The sequence below is a fragment of the Topomyia yanbarensis genome, chromosome 1, assembly GCF_030247195.1.
Source record: "Topomyia yanbarensis strain Yona2022 chromosome 1, ASM3024719v1, whole genome shotgun sequence".
NCBI classification, from domain to species: Eukaryota; Metazoa; Arthropoda; class Insecta; order Diptera; family Culicidae; genus Topomyia; species Topomyia yanbarensis.
Genome location: NC_080670.1, coordinates 162,109,283 through 162,130,239, shown reverse-complemented (window position 1 = coordinate 162,130,239; position 20,957 = coordinate 162,109,283). Strand labels below are relative to the sequence as shown.

Genomic DNA, 20,957 nt, shown 5'->3' with positions numbered 1-20,957 from the left:
ATATATTAGATGTTTTAAAAGTTTCGGAATGAACTAGCCTTGCTACTGCGAAAGCAGCCATGTTTTCTCCACAAAGAATTCCATATTAAATTTGCAAAACGGCGAATAAGATTCGTAAACAAACTTTTATTTTGATGGTTTCTCTTAATTTACTATAATTTCAAAACAGAAAACAATTCAAATTACTTCTACAAAGGGTAAAAATTTACATTAACGCATATTTTTCATGAAATTACACTCTGCAGCAGACTAATGAGCGAAACAAGTTTGTTTACAAAAAAACACTTTCGACCTTTTGACGAATTAATATTGAATTGAAAGCGAGGCGAAGAGTAAAAATCAGCCAAAACGGCAACACTCCCATTATTATGATTTCAAAATAAGAATTTTGGCAACCACTTGCACAAGTAGCAATTTAACTGAGCTTAATTGGATTTGCTGTCTAGGATATATTGCATATGTTCGAATTAAATGAAATATGCCGAATATAATCTTCAAGAGTAGTTGCATAACGAATAAACCCACAGCGTTATAACAGCATTATATCGGCTTTATATGTAGTGGCACTAAATGCACATGTAAAGCATACATGCTTTAAAGCTCCTCGAAGCAAGTAAGCCTTATATCAGCTTTATATAAGTACACAAAGCAAGCGATAATACTATATTTTGGCTGTGCATGTATGCATTTATGATGTTAATTTAGAGCTTCATTGCATTGTTAAAGCTATAGTTTAGTTTCAATGCAATTGTTTGCGCACATTCAAGCGTCGTGAAGTGCGGTGGATCAGATTTATTTGTTTTTCACGTAAAAAACGTGATTTATTTTTTGAGTGTACATCAAAAGAAAATGTACACTGATAAAAATATACTTGTAATGTCTAATTTTTCATTTTCCAAGGGTAGGGTGTATATTTTGTGCATGTTCAATATCCCGCCTCCGTCCAGAACTTTGAACCCCGTTTTTTGGTTACTTCGCTCCAAAAAGAGAATATAGGGTAAACGGTTTTGCATATCTCGTGTACTAGTAGTGAGCAATACTTGCAAAAGGAACTTTTTAATGCAGTTTAACCGTGATAATCGGGTTATGAAATGCTTGTTGAACAACGTTCCCCTGGTATTATCCAGACAAATCGCTGTCACAACATTCGAAATCCGACCACTAAATGCACTGCTATAGAATCAATGCTGTGTCTGAATCCTAATTGGTTCATTAAACGAAGAATAAAATTCTCCTTTTATTTCATAACCCGATAGAGCTTATCTTTCTAAATATAACAATATATATGTTCAGCTTTTAAAACTTCAGAATGATTTTCAATTGATTTTCTAAAAATATCACTTCCTCTTTTGACACTATCCGTCTTCCTTGACAGTGAATTTAGCCACACGGGTTAGCATTTTGACAGTTATCCCTGCAAAAGAATAGTGCAAGGCAGTTCAATGGCAGGTGTGGACGTGATAGTTCAATTTTATGATATAATTTTTATTTGTTTATTTGCGTACAAAAAAGTGCAAAAATCGACGTCAGCTGCATCGGAAAAAATCGAAATCAGCGTATTTGGTTGGCGTAGTCACACATCGAGTTATGTGTAATTATGGAAAGATTTAATTTAACATCTATTTCCATGCTTCAAATGTGTGCATGAAATTAAATTTAAAATAACAAAATATGTATGCTTTGCGCTACATCTCAACTAAAATTATTCTGATATCACAAAAGCATGCACATAAAAGGTTTTCAATAAGCACTTGAGCGTGACACAAGGTCAGTGTTGTATTTGCGGTTACTAACTGTAATTGGGTCACGGTAGCAAACCTGTAGCGCAACATTGATTGGTAATTACTTTCACTTAGTACATGGTTACATCGATTCTGTCACATTCACCCAGTTACGATTGTGGTTGAACGAATCGGATTATCCAGTTCCAGAGATAACGCGTAGCTACAGTCGAAAGTTGACTTACAATGTAATAACAACGGAGAGGAACATGTTTTTATATGGTACATCAATAACCTACGTTTTTCTGGTAAACCTTAAAGCTATCAACTGAAAATCAACCACAATGGAAGAACAACTTCAAAGGACCCAACCAAGCGACGAAAACAGAGCGATTACATTAACACGAGCGATGTGCTTTGAGCCATTACAAGTCAATTCATAACAGTAGATACCTATGGATACCTCAAGGTAGTGAAGTGCATGAAGTAAATTCATTTGACCTCCATTTTCAAACCTCCAGCGAACGATTTCCGCGGCATAAGGTTGGAAAAACAAAACTCTACTTTAAAATTCAACTGTATACCTTACACCAAATGACATCGCAGCAGTTTTTTCAACACAAAACAATGGATATAATATAGGTACCCATGGTCCATATACACTGTGCTCTTCTAAGTGGACGATCCAATACCCACGCTTTCAGGACATTCCCGCGACCTGTAAATTTCATAAAATGTTTCGCCTATGCACTGTACTGCGACCTCGATGACAATTAATCAGCCAATTGTTAATAGCACTAGTTCTTCCGCACCTTCATTTTCCCACACCTTTCCCCTTGCATACAATGCTCACTTTCCTATCTGCCAAACACCTCCAGTACAAACTTTGTTGACAGGGTTATCTCACTATCGTTGATCCACCGCGAGAGCTACCGCCACAAAACCACAAACAATGAAGCCTCGAACAACAAATCTGCTGCAACCACGGAAAGTAAATCTTTCGAACTTCAACCTTCTCAGTTGCACTTGTTTCACAAAGCTTTCGCCGTTTTTTTCTGTTTTTCTTCTTGGAGTAGCTCTACCCGCGGGATCCGGAACTTAACGGAACTCGCTGATCCACACAATCGAGAGACGTTTTTGATCGCGATCTTTCCGCACTCCGAATCGAGAACCAAACACACACCTCGATGCACGCGTCTTCGTAAAGCAACTAAACGCCGAATCAGCACGCGGTCGCTGACGATCCTCCAAATCCCAGCCCCCCACTCAAACGCGCCAAAGCGTCGCTTATTGTACCTAGATGGGTACTCAGAGTGCCTACCCGGTAATAAAGGAGATCGGAAAATGAGAGAGCGTTCCGCTTTCGTACGAGCACGCGCTCGTTGCTATGGTTTTGAACTTGATTTCCACCGCGCTATCGTGTGGACCGTGTGAGCGGACTGATTGTCGATGGTCGACTTTCGGGCGTGTGTGTAATAATCGTTAGGCTGGTCGATTCGGGAAATAACGAGGGCATATTTAAGCACTATTTATACCTATCCGATTCGTTTCAGTGACGTTTCAGTACCGTGCACGGATCTCAATTTTTTTTTTAATGCATATCAAATGCAAGCATTCACACTTCTCCGGCACGACACCGTGCCGGGCAAGTGTGTATGCTCGCATCCGATTGTTCGAAAAAATATTTGTGTCCGTACACGGTGCTGAATAGGATCAGAAAGATGTGAATTTAGCTTTAAGCACTCAATCACTGTGAAGGTTAGGTAACGAGTTTGAATTTTTTTATTGGTTTATAGGGTCATGATACTATACTCGACTTGGAAAGAAGTCTGCCACATATGATATAAGTCGGTATTAATACCTTTGCCTTCCCGGATAGAAAAATAAAATAGCATTACCCTACAAACAATAGATATTTTGGTTATTACTGTTTCAAAATTGTTCAACGCAGAGTTCTTGCAGTAGATTTACAATAAAATTTCAAGCAACAATAAATTTTACTGTCTAATGAAAAAATGCACTCCAAAAAATACTGAAATTTAAACGACATGTAAATCAAAACGAATGTAAACATACCTAGCTTGAATCAAAAATTTGATTGAAACCCAAAGCATCAAAAAGCATATGATTTTACACTTTCGTTCGTGTAATATTACATGTCATTTATTTTACAGCAAGTGCATTGGTATCCCGTTTAATGAAACTGTAATCTTCAATCAACGTGTAAAATTGTAATAGAATTCGTTGAAGAAAGCACGACAAGTTATGTGCATTTGTTGTGGAACTTAATTTTACATTTATATTCATGCTCCAAATATGTGATTGAAAATAAATTAAAAATCACCATAAAAAAATCTGTGTGGCACAGTATATTCACATTAAATTTTACAGTTCTTGAGAAAAAAAAATGTATAGAAAAAAGAGATTTTTTAAATCAATAGTAATTCTTCAAAAGGGCTAATGAGACTTTTGTAAACAAACTTATTTCGCTCATTATTCCGCTACCGAGTTGAATTTCATGAAAAATACACATGAATCAACATCTTTATCCTTGGTAGAATCAATTTCAAATGTTTTCTGTGTTGAAATGATAACAAATTAGGAGAACTTAGCAAAACAAAAGTTTGTTTACAAATCTTATTAGCCCTATTCAAATGTTGATATGGAAATGTTAACCCCTTCATGCCCATGCTGTTTGTGGACAACAACGTTTTTAAATAGCTATAACTTTTGATTGAGGCAAGATTTGCTCACAAAAACAAGTAAGGCATATAGATGTGACTATTGCCTTTCATTTGAGTATTGACAGTTACCAGCATCACTTCTAGAACTAAAGTTATTGCAATTAGTCTGATTGGATTCCGATGGAGCGGTGTTGCCAGGGACAATGTACGCTGACGACGAAAATGAGTTTTTCATATCTCTTTGATAACGTGCAATATTATTGAAAACTGATAAAACTTATCAATTTAGTCTGTCTTTAGCTATGTTTTCCACGCAATTGGACTATTGGAAATATTCTAGAAGAATTGTATTGTACATTGGATGGTTAAAATTGAGCAGCTTTTTGAACTGCACGTAAAGCACCTATCTTTATGAAAAAAGGCTTTGCGTATTTCTTGATTCCACTGTTTTCAAGGAAAAATAGCTTTGGAAGTCTACATGTACTAGAAAAGATACATAACCACCACCCTTTTCACTGTAAAAGTAGGTTTTATATTAAAATTTACTGTAGAAACGTTAAAGTTTATTGTTGTTATGTTGTAGCATAAAATTGGACTTTACGGTACGTTAGTGTAAAATGACTGTACTGTCACAGTGAAAATTATGGTTTTGATGCTGTACATTTCTATTCGGGTAGTTCCTAAGAATCATATTGACAAAAATTGCCTCATAAAATACTCGTGGTTGTGCGTAACAAAAACTCGTAGCGAGTACCCTACTATCGAAGCCAATGTGGTAAACAAATATGGCACTGATACAAACCATAGACTTTTCTACGGATCATGTTCGTACATGTCACATGACACAAATACTACATCACTAGCTGGAAGAAAATAATAAACAAAGTCGGAAAAGGGAAATGGGATTGTTTTCAACCCGAGTAACCGCATTAGTGTTCGTGAGACCGGCCGACAAGAATTCAATTCGCCAATGCACAGTGGTCCAGGAATCGAAATTAGCAGGAAACAATTGTTTACACTTTCATCTTTAGATTTAGAGATTTGATGTTTTTGAAACATTTATTGCGTGGAACAAACTGCTTCTTTGGCTAAAGCGGTCAGAGCTACAAAAATTATTTCACATTATAGTTGAGATAGAACAATAGAACATTAGTAATAGAATCAATCTGTGGTATTCAAGAGCAATCAATGTTGAGCAAAGTTGTTGAGGATGCCAAGTTTGTATCTCAAACCGTTCTCATTTTAGAGTGATTTCCATTGTAAGCGTGCCTCTCAAAAAACACATTTTTATTTGCACAGTTTCTTATGAATTTTTCTCATAAAAGTGGTGTTGTGAGCACTTCAAAGCCGTGTGGTGTCCGGCGGGCTGAAATCTTTTTGCACTATTTCAACCAAGAATAGAACCTCTGGGAACTGCTCCCATGTCGTAAGAGGCGACTAACAACATGCTAGGAGTTCCTAGGCCGAGGTTTTGTTCCGTACCGAAGACTTTATCTGGGCGGACCTTAAGGTTTTCCATATTACCCTCTTTCCAGTCTGTATTTAGTGAATCACTGACATATACCTTTTCTGATTCGCCTTTCTTGATTGTGTACCAACGTTTTAAGTTTCTTCTGGCGGTTGTATATTAGCCGTAAATGACGAAATCTAATTCTACATTAAGTAACAGAATATATTAATATACCGGCACTTCCACGCCAAGGTTTAACTTCCAAAGCTTTGGCTTAAAAACCGTTTTTAAAAAATGGAAACTTTCATGCAGGAAATTTATTGAATTGGCCTAAGATGGAGCTGTCGAATTTCACAAAAAGCTTTTTATGTTGCAAGTGATCTGTAGTTGTGTTAAATTAGGTATTTTTCTATTATATTTGGAACCGTCTACCGACAAATCTACATTTACGAATACCTCCAAAAGTGACTTCTTGAGGTCTCATGAAGGCCTGACACTAGCTTTATGATACTTTTGCTTTTCTAAACAGTAATAAAAATCTCAACATTCAAGAACTTCACTTTGTCAGAAAATGTAGGGCCATCGGAAGCTAAAACTTCGTAAAATCGCACTCCTGGTCCTTTTTTCAGTGCAGTACTCTACGTCACTCGCTCAAATTTGCACCGCTCTTATGGTAGTCGGTATTTGCTAGTATTACTGTTCTCCCATCCATTCTGGTAGTCAAACGGTGGGATAGCAAAATTCTTACAAGTTTCCTATCTCATGCCTCCACGCGATTCTAAGTCTATTGATGACATTTGGTCCTTAGACCGCAGAATGAGAGGGTGCGAACAGAATGAGAGGGTGCGAACAGATCTAGTCGAGAAAACATTGCCGTAAAAATGAATAGTTGATCGGAAATTAGCCCCAATACGACTAATCTGACTAGTATCTATGAACACGGCTCAATACGTATTGAAAATTCGCCGCGTCTGTTTTTATGAACCTAATTTAAAGCTCCGTTATTGCTAACAAGCCCGTGCATCAGATTAACAATCCTTTATATTTCCCTTCAGTGTTCGGTATTATCGCTCGTATACTTGTATTCCACAAACAATCCGATATGGAAAATAAGAAATACTTTCCTAGATTTATAACATCTCGCGCTATTTTTGCCAGTATAATATGCTGTCACTTGGTAGTTTTCAAGCCAATAAATATATCGTAGAGAAGAAGTAGCGAGTTCTGTCCAAATACTGTTGCAATAAATAGTGATCCGGCCCATTACGCAGATAAGATTAGCTTTTCCAGGCAATACTCCCACGATCGGCTGTGTGGAGTTCAAATTGTTTTTGTTTAGGGAACATAGTATACTCTCGGTAGCCGGCTGCCCAGAGTTTAAAAATAACCAAAAACTAAACAAGATCATCTCTTTTTCGAGTGATCGTGCACTCGAAGACTAACTAAACAACTACCTAATAAAATATGCTTTACAGGTCGCATCGTTTGCTTGGAGCGAATCCTAGACCTGATACCCTTCCAAACCACCAACTCCGCGACACCTATGGAAGAGTCTGATGAATCGTCGTCCTTCCGTTAAGTAGGTGGAGCATCAACACTTCCTGTCTACCTTATCCTTTATCCTTCCCCGTGAACGATGGAGATGGGGGCGGCCGGCAATGATGGCTATCATGCTGTTGAGGTTTTAATATGGGTCGGATTGGTATGAATTCCTACTTACCACTTCCTAAGCAACTCTTATTAGATAATCAGCAGTCAAACATGATGAAGTCAGTGTGCAATCCGCCAAAATCATCGTCACAACGCAACGCAACGCAACGCAAAAGTGGTGTTGTGAGCACTTCAAAACCATATTCTGGTTGCAGTTGAAAATCGAAAAATGAATTGCGCCTTTCGTTATTTTCCCTATTTGCAGAGTGGGCAACTAAAGCGCATCTTGTGTACATGTTAGAGAATCAACTTGCGCATCATCTACACCAGTTACGCTTTAGCTTCGCACACTGAAAATAGGAGAAAAATCAAAAGGCGCAAGTTCACTATTTCGATTTTAAACTGCAACCAGAATAATTAGGGGTAACTTTTGTTGATAGCAGGATGTTTTTAACTTGTCTGATTCAAAAGTTATACATAATTCTCACTGAAAAATACGCCCTCATCAAGTGTTGACATCTCGAAAAGAGGCAAACGACAACAGATATTTTTAATTGCTTTTGAAAGTTTGTAATTTTGTCTGCAATATAATAAAAAAAATTGGAGAAAGTTTTTTTGTTGTATGTAACTATGTGATCTAGCTAAAGATGATGAAGTCTTTATATTTGTTTTTGTATGGGAAGGTGTTTTTGGCGTGGTGTCTCTCCCACATGGTTTTCCGCAGTGTCCTGTCTTCCACAAAGTTATTGTAAATGACATTCACAACAACTTTTCTAAATACACATTGACTCTTACTATTTTTTTCCATAATGCCCTCTAGGAGAATTTATTACTAAAATTATTGTATCAGAAATTGAGAATTAGCACATTGAAAAAAAAAAAAAAAAAAAAAAAAAAACAAATGTCAAAGTAAACTTAGATACCAAATTTCACAACATTTGGACAATTTTAAACCCCCTCGCCTGAAGTTTTTAACCATGACACTATGGAAAAAATATGAGGAAAAATTATACTAAGTGCCATGACTATGAAGTAGCACTCGAAAAATTACAATGTATACCATTTTTAAGACAAAAATTGTAGCATTTCATTCAAAGTACCCTTGTTTCCCAACAAACAGGGAAAGCTGGAGTTTTGGGGCATTTGTCAAAAAAATTCATCATTCTTAATAACCATTCTGTTCTATGATGCAAATCATACATATTTTTCAATTTTTATGGCGTGAAAAAATCTCAGAAATCGAACAGTACCTTTGCGACCTTTGTCAGAATACGAGATTCTAAGGCATTTTGTCATTCATATTCTAGGGCATTTTGTCATTCATATTAAATTTAATCATTTTCTAGTGCATAGATCTCTATTATTCTTCAATCAATTTTTACTAAAAGTATCTTGTTGAACGTAAAACATTCTGAGGAACAAATGGGAAATTAATTTGTTGCCTATAAAATTCAGAAACATTAGATTTATTTACATTTGGTCTAGAAACCTATTTTTTCATCAAATTCCGTAATACCTAACTTCTTGTATTTTTCCTGAAATGAAACATTTACCATGTGATTCCTGAACATTTTTCACATTGAAAGTAGTAAATTGAATAATTATTTGTTGGTAAATGGAGTTGATATGTGTTATTTAATGATAAAATATGGACTCGAGACTAAATGTCAAAAAATCTAATGCATCTGAATTTTACCGATGGCAAATCTACTTCTATTTTGTTCCTTAGGATTTTTCACGTTCAACAAAGTACAATTAATAAAATTCGATTGAAGTATATTTGAGATATATTCATGAGCAAATGAAATCTAATATGAATGACGAAATACCCTAGAACCTTGACTTCTCGTATTCTGACAATGGTCGTAAAAGTACCGTCTGATTTCTGAGACTTTCTACATTAGAAAAAAAGCAAAATATGTATGATGTGCAGCTTAGAGCAAAATAGCTATAAGTAGTAGGAGATTTTTGGAACAAATATTCTAAAAGCCCAACATTCTACATTTTTCAAAAAAAAAAAAGACTTTTCCATTGACATACTAAAAATGTTTTCTTTAAAAAGGTATAAACTGTAATTTTTCGAGCACTACTTCAAAAATTGTAACATTTAATGTTTTCTCTCATATTTTTTCAATAGTACCAATGTCAAAAACTTCAAACTTAGTGGGCGGGGGTCTAAAATTGTTCAGATGTTGTGAAATTTGGCATTTGAGCTTGCTTCAACACTTTGGGGACTTTGAGAATTCAAAAAATAAGTTTCTTTTTGCAATGCCCTAATCCGAATACGCGACGTTTTATAACAGAAAACTTCTTCGAAGTTTTTAAACTTTCAACGATGACGGTTTCGGAATTATTTTAACCGCAAGAAAATTTTTCGAACATTTCTTCAACTTTAAAAGTGCATATTCTTTAACTTAAAACAAATCATGACAGTTATCTACGGAGGCTTAAAGCTGTTCTAAATATATGAATTATTTTTGTTTGTGGATCATTTTATCAAAGTTACATCAAATTCTATTCGTCCAAACCCTCACCAAATAGAATTTTTGGCTACGCCACTCTCATTGCTGGAATGAAAATAACAATACTTTGTTCGGAATTCTTGTAGTACAGTGCACATGAATTAAATGCGATTGACTAATTGTATATTTTATCGCGCTCTATTTGAAAACTTTTTGGGACCACTGTCTTCGGTAGTTGGAAGTAGACTGAGCTCTATTTATTATTCAGCCTATGAAGTTTTAGAAAGCAGAATATTAGAAAGAGAACAGACATATAAGCTTTGAATAACATAACATTTGAATGAAACTACTTTGAAAATCACCATCGCATACAGGTTCGCATGCGTGAGTCACCATTGTATCCAAGTTTGCACACAAGTCGCGTATAGCGAATGCTGGCCGATCGAAGCGCCGGCCAGTGGAAAGTTGCTACTTGTTGTCATTTCAAAGCGACAGTTTCATTTCTTACACAAGTTGAAAATTTTACTTGTATGTCAGTCCTCAGTGCTTTAGTCTTCATAATTGTTTGAAAGAAATTAACAGCTTCGTCCAAGAACAATTTTTAGAATACCTCGAAATTCATTTTTCGAGAACTTACCACTAGCATAGATATTTCAAGGATACGAATTTGATTTTGACTACTATTTGAAGTTCTCAAAATAAATCACGTGTTGCTTATTTCAAGTAATACATTGGATGCAATAGCGTTTTTGGGCAAGACACACACTTAGTTTGAATTACTGGCTTTAGCTAAGTTTTGCTGGGGATTTGAACAACAAATCGTTCATTGATTTAACCAGTAAAACCATTTTGTCACCGAACTTTCCACAAAATAAAATAAATTTATTTATGGTGAACATCTAAAAACTGGAGCGTCAGCAAAATTTTTAGATCGTTTGCTGTATGAAATTTTGACAAAATGCTATCGCATCCAATGTAACATACTGAATGATTCTTTTTGAAATTGTTTGTTCATTTGTTTAATCTAGCAATCAGATAAAAACATCTGGAAGTTTTTGATCCTTGTACCTCAACTATGCAGTTGCGCATGTTGAAACACTGATAAACGGTGATCATATTAGCGTTCATAAATAAGAATAAATGCACCTCGAACGCTAATATGATCACCGTTTATCAGTGTTTCAACATGCGCAACTGCATAGTTGAGGTACAAGGATCAAAAACTTCCAGATGTTTTTATCTGATTGCTAGATTAAACAAATGAACAAACAATTCTTACATCTTACATATTTGAAATTCGGTCCGGAATTCGGAACCCATGGAGCCATTGACGGTTCCTATAGCCTACATAGATTTACCGGAGATGACTAAACAGATTTGATCAAACTTAGTCTCAAATGGTGTTGCGTCACCGTAAACTGCTATTAAATTTCATCCCGATTCGACTTCCGGTTCCGGAGTTACGGATTTTGAAGTGCAATCACAAAGAATATTTCGATTAAAACCGATACCGCGACGAATGGAAAAAAGGAGGCAATATTGCTAAAATGGGTGCCAAACAACAAGTATTTGCAATTCTAGTTCACTGACAATCAACCGAAATTTCGTTGATCAGAAAAAGGCGGTTTCAGGAGTATTCGGAAACGGCAGCCATCATTCAAAATTAACAGACTTGCATCAGTTTCTTAGAGTTAATTGGGTGGATTTTCTCAAACAAAGAGTATCCCTATAGACTACTATAAAATTTCGTATGGATCGGTTATATGGTTCTGAAAATATAAACTGATTCGTCCGGTCACATGTAAAATGCAATCCGATATTGTTCGGTTAAACTGGTTGCTTGTCATTTATCTTTCAAAAACAATATTATTAAAACGCTGCACGTTTCTTTAACTATTCGTTTATAGAACTGGAAAATATTTTTTATTGTTCTTGGTCAAGCTTTGTGGAAATAAGAATAACTATCGCGAATATATACGCAAACAGTTAACTATTTATATTTTCTATTACCTTGCTATTACGTTTATCCAAAATAGTTTAATTCTCCATCAGTCTTTTGGATCTATAAAATGAAGAACCGCAATCATTTCTCGAAGCAGCCGTATCACTCTTAACACTGTGATACGCATAATTTAACTTCCTAATTACACGGTTCAACGACCAATGCCAGACGAGGGTCATCGGCGATATCACTCCATTCCAGACATTTCACAGGTACCGATAGCTTTATTATTCATTGATGATTTGTAAATTAGAACCATATAAGTGACAGTCGTACCGGTTCGAGCGTAAGTGAAATTATCAGTTGTGCCTGGGGCGACTTTTCAGCTTTATAGGGGAGCTATAAAGTAATCAGACTAGTCTGACAGATACGAGTTCAATTCGATGATACCCTACTTGGCTATCAAACCAGTTGATTATGTTTATTGAAATATTCATTGACCGTACACTATTAATTCATTATTAATGCGAATCAGACATATTTTGTTTTATGAAAATAATTAGTAGAACTCATAGTTCAGTACATTGTATTCGCTGTTCTAATGTTTGACGTCCAGTCCATGTTGAGTGATCGGTGATGACAAGTTTCCGCAATCAGATAAGCCAGTATTTATGATGCGATAACAGGAATACAAACATTAAGATTAAATCTCGTAATTACGAAAAACCTTGAATCGGAATTTAAGACATCAATAAAAGCAATATTTCCTACCCTATACGCTGAGCACTTCCCTGGACAATTTTACGCACCTTTTCTCTTGCCTTTCTTATCACTCGACGGTGAGTTACCCAGGTGAATGATACGATTGCGTATCTCTTGCATATTCGGAACTGTTCGGGTTTTCTCCGAAATTCGACCATTTGCGCAAGCAATGGGTTTGTTCCAGCGCATTTGGCTCCCAGATTCTACAGAGCAAGAAATCCTACCTACCAGCACTGCTAGCCAGCGAGGAGGCAAAAAGAGCGAAGAATGAACGAATACTGCTGGAACAACTTTCCCCCAGTTTGCTCCGGATTACTTCCAGTATCTTTGGGTACTGAAACAAACTTGTGTGTATGTGAACCACTTCAGCGCGATAATTCGTGATAGGAGGCGTGGAAAAAATCGTGATTGATCATCTTTGCCAGTTACAAGTTTGTGGGAAAATTTCCGCACTCATGACATTTGAAGTAAGTTTTCTTTAAGGTAGTGATTGTAATTCGTTTGTGCTTTGCAAGCTGAAGATGGTTGGGGGTTTTCTATCTTTCACCATTTAATAAGATCATTTGGGAAATATGATCATCTTTCGCAAAAATAAAATATTTATAAAGTTAGGAGTATTTCATCGTTGAATAAATGTCACTGACACTCGATTGACTGATAAAAACAGATTAAAAGATTATGACTGATAGAGACGCAAGGAATTGAACGAAATTTGAATTTCAGAAGCTATGAATCATTCAACTTTATGGAGCTCAAATTAGGATGAGATGATCAGGTTGTGTGAAATACATCGATTTCGGCTCGGTCAGCTCCAAACATTCAAGAGATCTCAGAAGCCAGGCGAGATTTACAATTTTCTCAGTTAAAACACTGAGAATTGACATACAAGTAAAGTTTTCAACTTATGTAAGAAATGAAACTGTCGCTTTGAAATGACAATAGCAAATAGCAACTTGCCACTGGTCGGCGCTTCGATCGGCCAGCAATCTCTATACGGGACTTGTGTGCAAACTTGGATACAATGGTGCCTCACGCATACGAACCTGTATGCGATAGTGATTTTAAACGTATTTTCATTTAAATGTTTACACAGGTTTTTCGGGAAAGTTTGTTCCAGCTTATATGTCTGTTCTCTGTGGTTAAGATAATGAAAAAGCTGTTCCTATTTCACTGGACTTCTGCCGTTTTTATAGTCACGATTGCGAACCATAACAGGACAATTCAAAACTACTTATAAATCTGCAAAGAAATAATAATTCTTACGATAGTTGGATTTTAATGTTTCGTGTTCCACTCGTCAGTAACTGGCACCAACTTGCTGTCAGTTAGACGATATATCCAAACTAATACCAAAATTGGCGCTAGTTAGAGACTAAATCTAAACAGTCCACACAACATATGTGAACGACTAGAACAATTGACTGGTACCGAGTGATGTCTCGGTTAGCCAGACACAGAAGCTCGCGGTCGCTGACGAGTATAGGGAAACAAACTGTCTTTCGCCATGAGAACCAAGGTCTGCGAATATGCAACACTATTCCCAAAGGAAAAAAATAGATAATCCAATTCGCGTATGAGGGCACAAGACTGAAGCAATAATAGTTGGATTTTAATGATTCGTGTCTCACTCGTCAGTAACTGACACCAACTTGCTGTCAGTTCGTCTAACTGGCTAAATATATACAAAGTTAAACCAAAATTGGCTTCAATTAACTCCTTAAAAAAGGTTCAAACTTCATGAATATTACTTTTTCAAAAGTTCGCACAAGGTTTTTGCAAACAAAGTATTTCGCTCAGATACACGAAAGATTGTTTACAAAATCTATTGTCCCTTTTGAAAAATATGTATTGTAATTTTTAATGATTTCATACCAAAACAGGTCAAGCTCAAACGAATGGACAAAATAGATCCTATTGCAATAATCCGATCGTAATTGGTAGAAATCGCCCTTCGCCCTTCGATTTCATCACAGGATGGTCTAGATATTCACCCATTCTGCTTCTTTATACTGAACGATGCATTGTGGGTGGAATATTTCCCTCTGTCCTTGAACTACAGCCAAACGAGCAAATCGAACGAAATGCACTTCTCGCCGCTGTTAGTCAAACGGTAAGCAAATGTAGGTTGTTGCAGCTGAATATCTATCGCTAGCTATATTTTAGACCTATCTAGATGGTTGACAGTGATACAAACCAGTCACATTTTGCACACTATATGTAAATATATAAACAAATATTCAACGGGTTTTCCCGCTAGTCAAATCGAATTATATTTTCCTAGAGAAATAGGCTTCCAACAGTTGGGGTGGAATTTGCATTATCCTGTCGTTTTTGTTTTGTAGAAAGTTGCTTGCTGGATTGAACTGCAAAATAATTTCGGGGAAACTGGATATTTTGCTATCGCGTGCTGCACGATAGGGACTGAATGTAGCTTTCGGTTAATTGTATTAAAATTACGAAACAAAATCATATTCAACGTTGTAGCAATGTCCATTGTGTTCGATCTACATACTCTGCTAGTTGAAGGAACTAATTTGAACAGATTTAAAGCACTGATCAATATGTGGATTTAATCATAGCTCAGCCAAAAAGCAATTCAATATTAATTCGTCAAAAAGGCGAAAGTGTTTTTGTAAACAAACTTGTTTCGCTCATTAGTCTGCTACAAAGTGAAATTTCATGAAAAATATGCGTTAATGTAAATTTTTACCCTTCGTAGAAGTAATTTCAATTGTTTTCTGCTTTGAAATTATAATAAGTTAAGAGAAACCATCAAAATAAAAGTTTGTTTACAAATCTTATTCGCCCTTTTGCGAATTTAATATGGAATTTAATATGAATCTGTTTTCAATCGTAAAATTACTGTTATTATAATGACGGTTAAAATAAAGTACCCATTAATGCGTATTATAACACCCATCTACGACGAAACTGGGAAAACTCATTTATTGGGTAAACATCACATACGCAATAATGGGTTAAATTTATATATGAAAAAAATTAAGGGTTGTGTGCAGGACATGACTACATTTAAAATGTAGTGTGCAATATAATTCGCGGCATCGGCGGTAAAACATGATGATGAGTTATGTTCTATCAACGACCATGCGGTAAACTTGGGTGGAAAGGCCAACTCCTACCAGTAGAAGGCAATAGATTCTTCACAGTTCCTTTCGATCATGGCCATATGAGCCTGCCTAGTCCTAGTTTTCCGTGTTATGTTTATAACTGATTCGCTCTAGAATATCTATCTTTCAATTTCATTGCTTTCGTTTCTCTTAGTCTTAACTTTGCCGAAAACAGCCGACAAAATCGATACAATAATCGAAATATCGCACTTTACTCTCTTCACGGATATGGTCGGACAAAGTATTCATTTTGTAGAGTAGTCGTTAACAAACATCAATTGAGTCATTTGATGCCAACGAAACGGGAACGTAATGGGAGTAAAGGAAAATTTTAAAATCGAATTTGTATTTTTCATGCCAAATGTCTTTAAAATGCATGAAACGTCGGGATTTGACGTAAGCCCGGCAAATTTTTTTTTACGAAAATTGACTTTTTTGGACTTTACTATATATTGGTCTTTCTCATATAGAAAGATTATGCAATCACTCTGTAAATGTCAACCAAACCCCCCTGATGCGTCTAATGCGCTACGTTGTGGATGAGTGGTTCGTTCAGACCGGGATTGAAAGGGGTCGAGAATTCAAACTGATACGTGGTTTCCGGGTAATTCTCATCGCAGGTTATGCGTCGGATGGTATCAACGGTAGCAAGTAAGTAATGGATCGGCAACAGGCAGGGATGTTATGCACCTCAGAGCAAATAAAGAGAAGAATAACAAACGCTCTTTGCACTTTTCATGCGAGCCACCGCTCTTCTCTTTCACAATAAACCTCTTCACTCCTATGCGTGTTGCTCCCACACGTGTATTCTACTCCATGGCTGCACGCCACAAAGAGTAGAAATAAAGAGGCTCTTTAGTGTGTATCTTGGTCCCACGCTCACGTAAGAAGAGAAGGCAACCAAAAACATTTTTAAAACGTTCTTTCGATCAAACTTTATCTGAATTGTAGTTTGATTTGCCTTCCTACCTGCTTTCCAATGAGGGGAGGCACAAAAAAGTGGCTCTTCAAGGTGACTCTTTGAACGAAATTGTGCAGCTCTTGATGCACAGATCCTACTCTTTTTCGTTTTCAAGTTTCTCTTTGTGCGGTCGTTCTGCACATCGCAGTGTTTTTGTGCTGCTCTATTTTTAATTGGTGTATTTCGCTCTTTGTGGCTCATTGTGTGAGCAAATAACAAGCCTGGCAACAGGTAAGTAGGAAATTGATATTTTGACTATTCTCTTTATTTAAACTTATCACTAAGTACAAAACCAACCGCCTTCAGCGGTGGTCGGATATCGACAACAAATAATTATTTTTAAATATCCAACGATTCAATAACCTTAACGTTGCACAGAGAATGCGTAAAACGAAAAAAGCAGTTTTTTCCACACCGTATGTCAGATCTTCATAAAAATCAATCAGCAGTACAGTAACAACATTCTACATACGCTGATTGATTTTTATGAAGATCTGACATACGGTGTGGAAAAAAACTGCTTTTTTCGTTTGCGAATTTTACGCATTCTCTGTGCAACCTTAACTCTGGCATCATGGCCAACAATCAATGAAACTGTGCAGCGCTACTACTGTACACGGAAAATAAAACAACCCACAAAATAAGTTTTTTTAACTTAATTTAAGTAATTTTGAGTTTTGCGTTGCTTTCGCACTAATGAGTGTTGTCAAAAACAAAGAAAAAGATTCGACTCAGTCCGGATCAACCATGGAATAAGGTACTTTTGAGTTGTTTGAAGTATACTCAAAATTAGGTAGATTCAACTTAAATTTAAGTAAATTTAACTCAAGGTTGAGTATAAAAAACCTCTCAATGAGTTGTGATTTTTGCCGTGGTTAAAGGGAAACTACCTTCTACACGGTTTACCTATTTTTACCTTATTCCACGTTACCCCCAGATTGAGTCAAAAGAGCTCAACTTTTGGTAGTTTTTCGTATCCGTGTACACAGAATCGATGATATCTATCTATCTACTTTTACACCTCCATATTTTATGCTAAGCTCACTAACGAGTTCAGGGTTCGACCAGAGAAGATGCTGTGCCACTACACAACACTCCCTATTTTTTTGACGTTTATAGGTGGTTTGGTTGTGGGTTATTCATCCCCTTCACACACACACACCCTCGAATGATAAAATTAGTTTGCCGAAATACGAAATTGATTTAATGCTGATCAAGCAAATTAAATATTATATATTTTTGTTTCAAGTTGAGGCGAATCTAGAATAAAGTTTCCTATTGGGTTTGAAATTTCGATTTTGAAATGAACACATTACGTGATACGCGATAAACAACATTTCGTCGCTGTTGTGCTATCTTATGACAAGCGCCATTTTGCACATTTCGAGAAAAACGATTTTTAAAGTTTGAGCTTGAATATCTTGAAACTTATAAATGGTATAAACAATACAAGAGAGGCAATTGATGCGTCTATCTATTCTGTATTAACCTCTCAAATATTACGAAGATCGGTTGACTATGTTGCGAGTTTTTACTAAAAGTGTAAACAAAAGTCGCACTCACACGTGTCATAGGTGTATTAAATTTGTATGGCGTGTCATAATTGTGCATGGAAAATTTTCCACAGAAAAGATCATCAATTATTAACTTTTATTCATATCTTTGGTTTCTTTTGGTCTTTAAATAATCGTTGAGATGCATTTTGAAGGAAATGAGTCAGGGAATCTAAGAAAAATAGTTATTTTGGTTACAGTGTTGCCAAATATGCTATATTTCCAGATAAAAACTTAAACTGCATTTTTCTCACAAATCATGTATTTTTGTTTTGAAATCGATTATGCCATTGCGTTTCTCAAATAGTTTTACACATACAAACATATTATGCATCAAGATACAGTCATTTGAAGCAAAAAATTAAAAATTTCTCAGCGCGTTTCTCGCTGTATCTCATTAACCAAGCTGAATGTCAAGATTTTTTGAGTTTTTGAGTTTTAAACTACTTTAAAATTGAAATTAGTTTAGAATTTCTTAACAAGTTGAAAATTTTCTGCGGGGTTCGGATGCCTCGAACTCTCCTCCTGGATTCGCCTCTGGTTTCAAGTGTTTCAGCGTCGACACATAGCATCTCAAGGTCGTAGCTGTCGATCCATTGTATGTATGTGCAAATCGTACTGAATATGTAATATAAATTTCCACCATTATATTGAACATAACCAGTCATGGAATCACAGACTAACAGACATAACACTATGAGGAAATTCCCTAAAAAATCCGACAATTTTCCCAGAACACTAGCTCCACCTTTTATTCACGATCCCAAACACTCATTTACTGGTGGGTTACCTCTCAGGTTTGGGAACAATTTTTCACTAGTGGTCTATGCTTGTTCATATGTCAGTGGCGCCATAATTTCAAATGTGGCCACAGTACCAACTACAAATATATTTGAAATGACCGTTAAAGCGGACGAAGTTTTATTTTTGAGTGTTATGTCTGTTAGTCTGTGATGGAATATTAGTTTGGACAAATGAGAAAGGCATAATTGCACCACTAGGTGGATTTAAACAGGTTTTCATTTTAATAGTGATGTTTAGAATTCTGTGCTGCTTTGAGGCAGCTGGCAGTAGACTTAGTTAAAGTAGTTACCATCGAATCTCCGGGGTATACAACTGTAACTCGTTTACACTGCTACTATGAAGCATCAATAAGTAAAGTTTTCGATAAGTGTAGGGGTGCCACCTCTCCTGGTTTGACTCCTGGAGACTCCGGGACTTGGAGCTTTTGGGATCTACGTCGACCGTTCCCAGGTCTCGCACGTTGCTGACGCGGCAGTTATAGAAACAGCCTATGATTTTCACAACACATATCGCTGTTAGCCTGCCACTTGATCACGCATTGCTGCACCTTGTCCAGCACTGTAAAGCCGGTGATAGAATATAGCCGCTCGATATTCGTTTTTTCATACCTTCTGTTCTACATAGCAAAGTTCGTACAATGCTGTGACTTTCAAGTTTCTTATTCCAAGTTTCCAATTGTAGTCTTTCTTTTTTCGTCGCTAATTTTTCTGATCCTTATTTTTTCCGGATTGTTTGTAACATGGTGTTTTGTAGGTAGCTTGTTGGGCCTGTCTCGTTTAGCCTGCATGAACCCACTTCCTGATGAATAATACCGGAGAAGCCGGTGGAAAGATAGTCGAACACAATCCAACGGTTACTACGATGTGAAGGGTAGTTGGTTCTCTGGAAAATTCTATCAATCTACTTGCCGAATCATTTTTACGTGTGCTCAACGCAGGATCGCTGCTACCTTCTTCCTGCTTTGAACCATACTGAAAATTAGGGATTAAATTTCCTTTTATTGACAGTGAGGCTAGATAGAGTTAACATTGGTGGATACTCCTAAAGGGCCAGGAGTCGATGGTCTACCTTTGGTTTTCATAAAGGAATGCGTTATGCTTTATCTTTTCCCGTAGCCTACAACTTCAATCTATCAATTTCTGATCCAATTTCAATCCACATTCATAACGTAGAAAATTACCGTGAAATTTTATCATAAACTACATTGTAAAAGTACTTGAAGGCATAATGCACAATGGTTTGTCTCGAGCATTGCAACCATTCATCTCTCATTTGGGTTGTGTTAAGGTCCAACTGAGAGCGTCCCAATAAGCGACCATCTTGTAAAACGAAAAAAAGCAGTTTTCAGTTTTTTCTCATTCTGTTGGGAAAATCTTTATGAAAATGAATCAATGTAAATAGAAAGGTTGAAGTTCATAACAAATAAAATTTATACAAAGGAGATGATAAAGGAAGAAGTTCATTCAAGAATAGTACATTAGTCATTCTCGAACACAAGTAAAAGTATGTAAAAGAAAATATACATTATTGAAAAAGTTGTTTCTGTGTGATGAATCACTCAGCATCTTGGAAAAGAGCAAAAAAAATCGTCCAATTTTGTTAGCACTTATCTATGTCTCCTCATTACAAAGACATCAATGCATTGATTCATTTGCATGAAGATTTTCCAAAGTAATGCAGTTTAATAGTCCAAATAATGTTCTAGAATATTTATATAATGGGAAAAATCTAGAAGAAAACTTATGAAAAACTGTTTTAAGGGGCCTTTTATAAATATGCCCCATATCTCATATCCCATGTTAATCTTTAACAGATAGAGATTTGAAGTCTTCAAGTAACA

At 36.2% G+C, this 20,957-nt stretch overlaps 1 protein-coding gene across 8 annotated transcripts in view; it reads right to left on the bottom strand.

The window, feature by feature from the left end:
• Positions 1-20,957, bottom strand: part of LOC131679497 (solute carrier family 41 member 1) — a 121,437-nt gene that overhangs the window by 95,803 nt on the left and 4,677 nt on the right. The window contains exon 1 of one of the 8 annotated variants that reach the window (XM_058960246.1): positions 2,534-2,933. The exons of 4 other annotated variants lie outside the window; for them this stretch is intronic. The gene's annotated coding sequence lies outside the window, so the exon portion shown is untranslated. Of the gene's footprint in view, positions 1-2,533; positions 2,934-20,957 lie in introns of those variants that run through there. 3 more of the 8 variants (XM_058960262.1, XM_058960239.1, XM_058960251.1) reach the window with 3 other exon arrangements.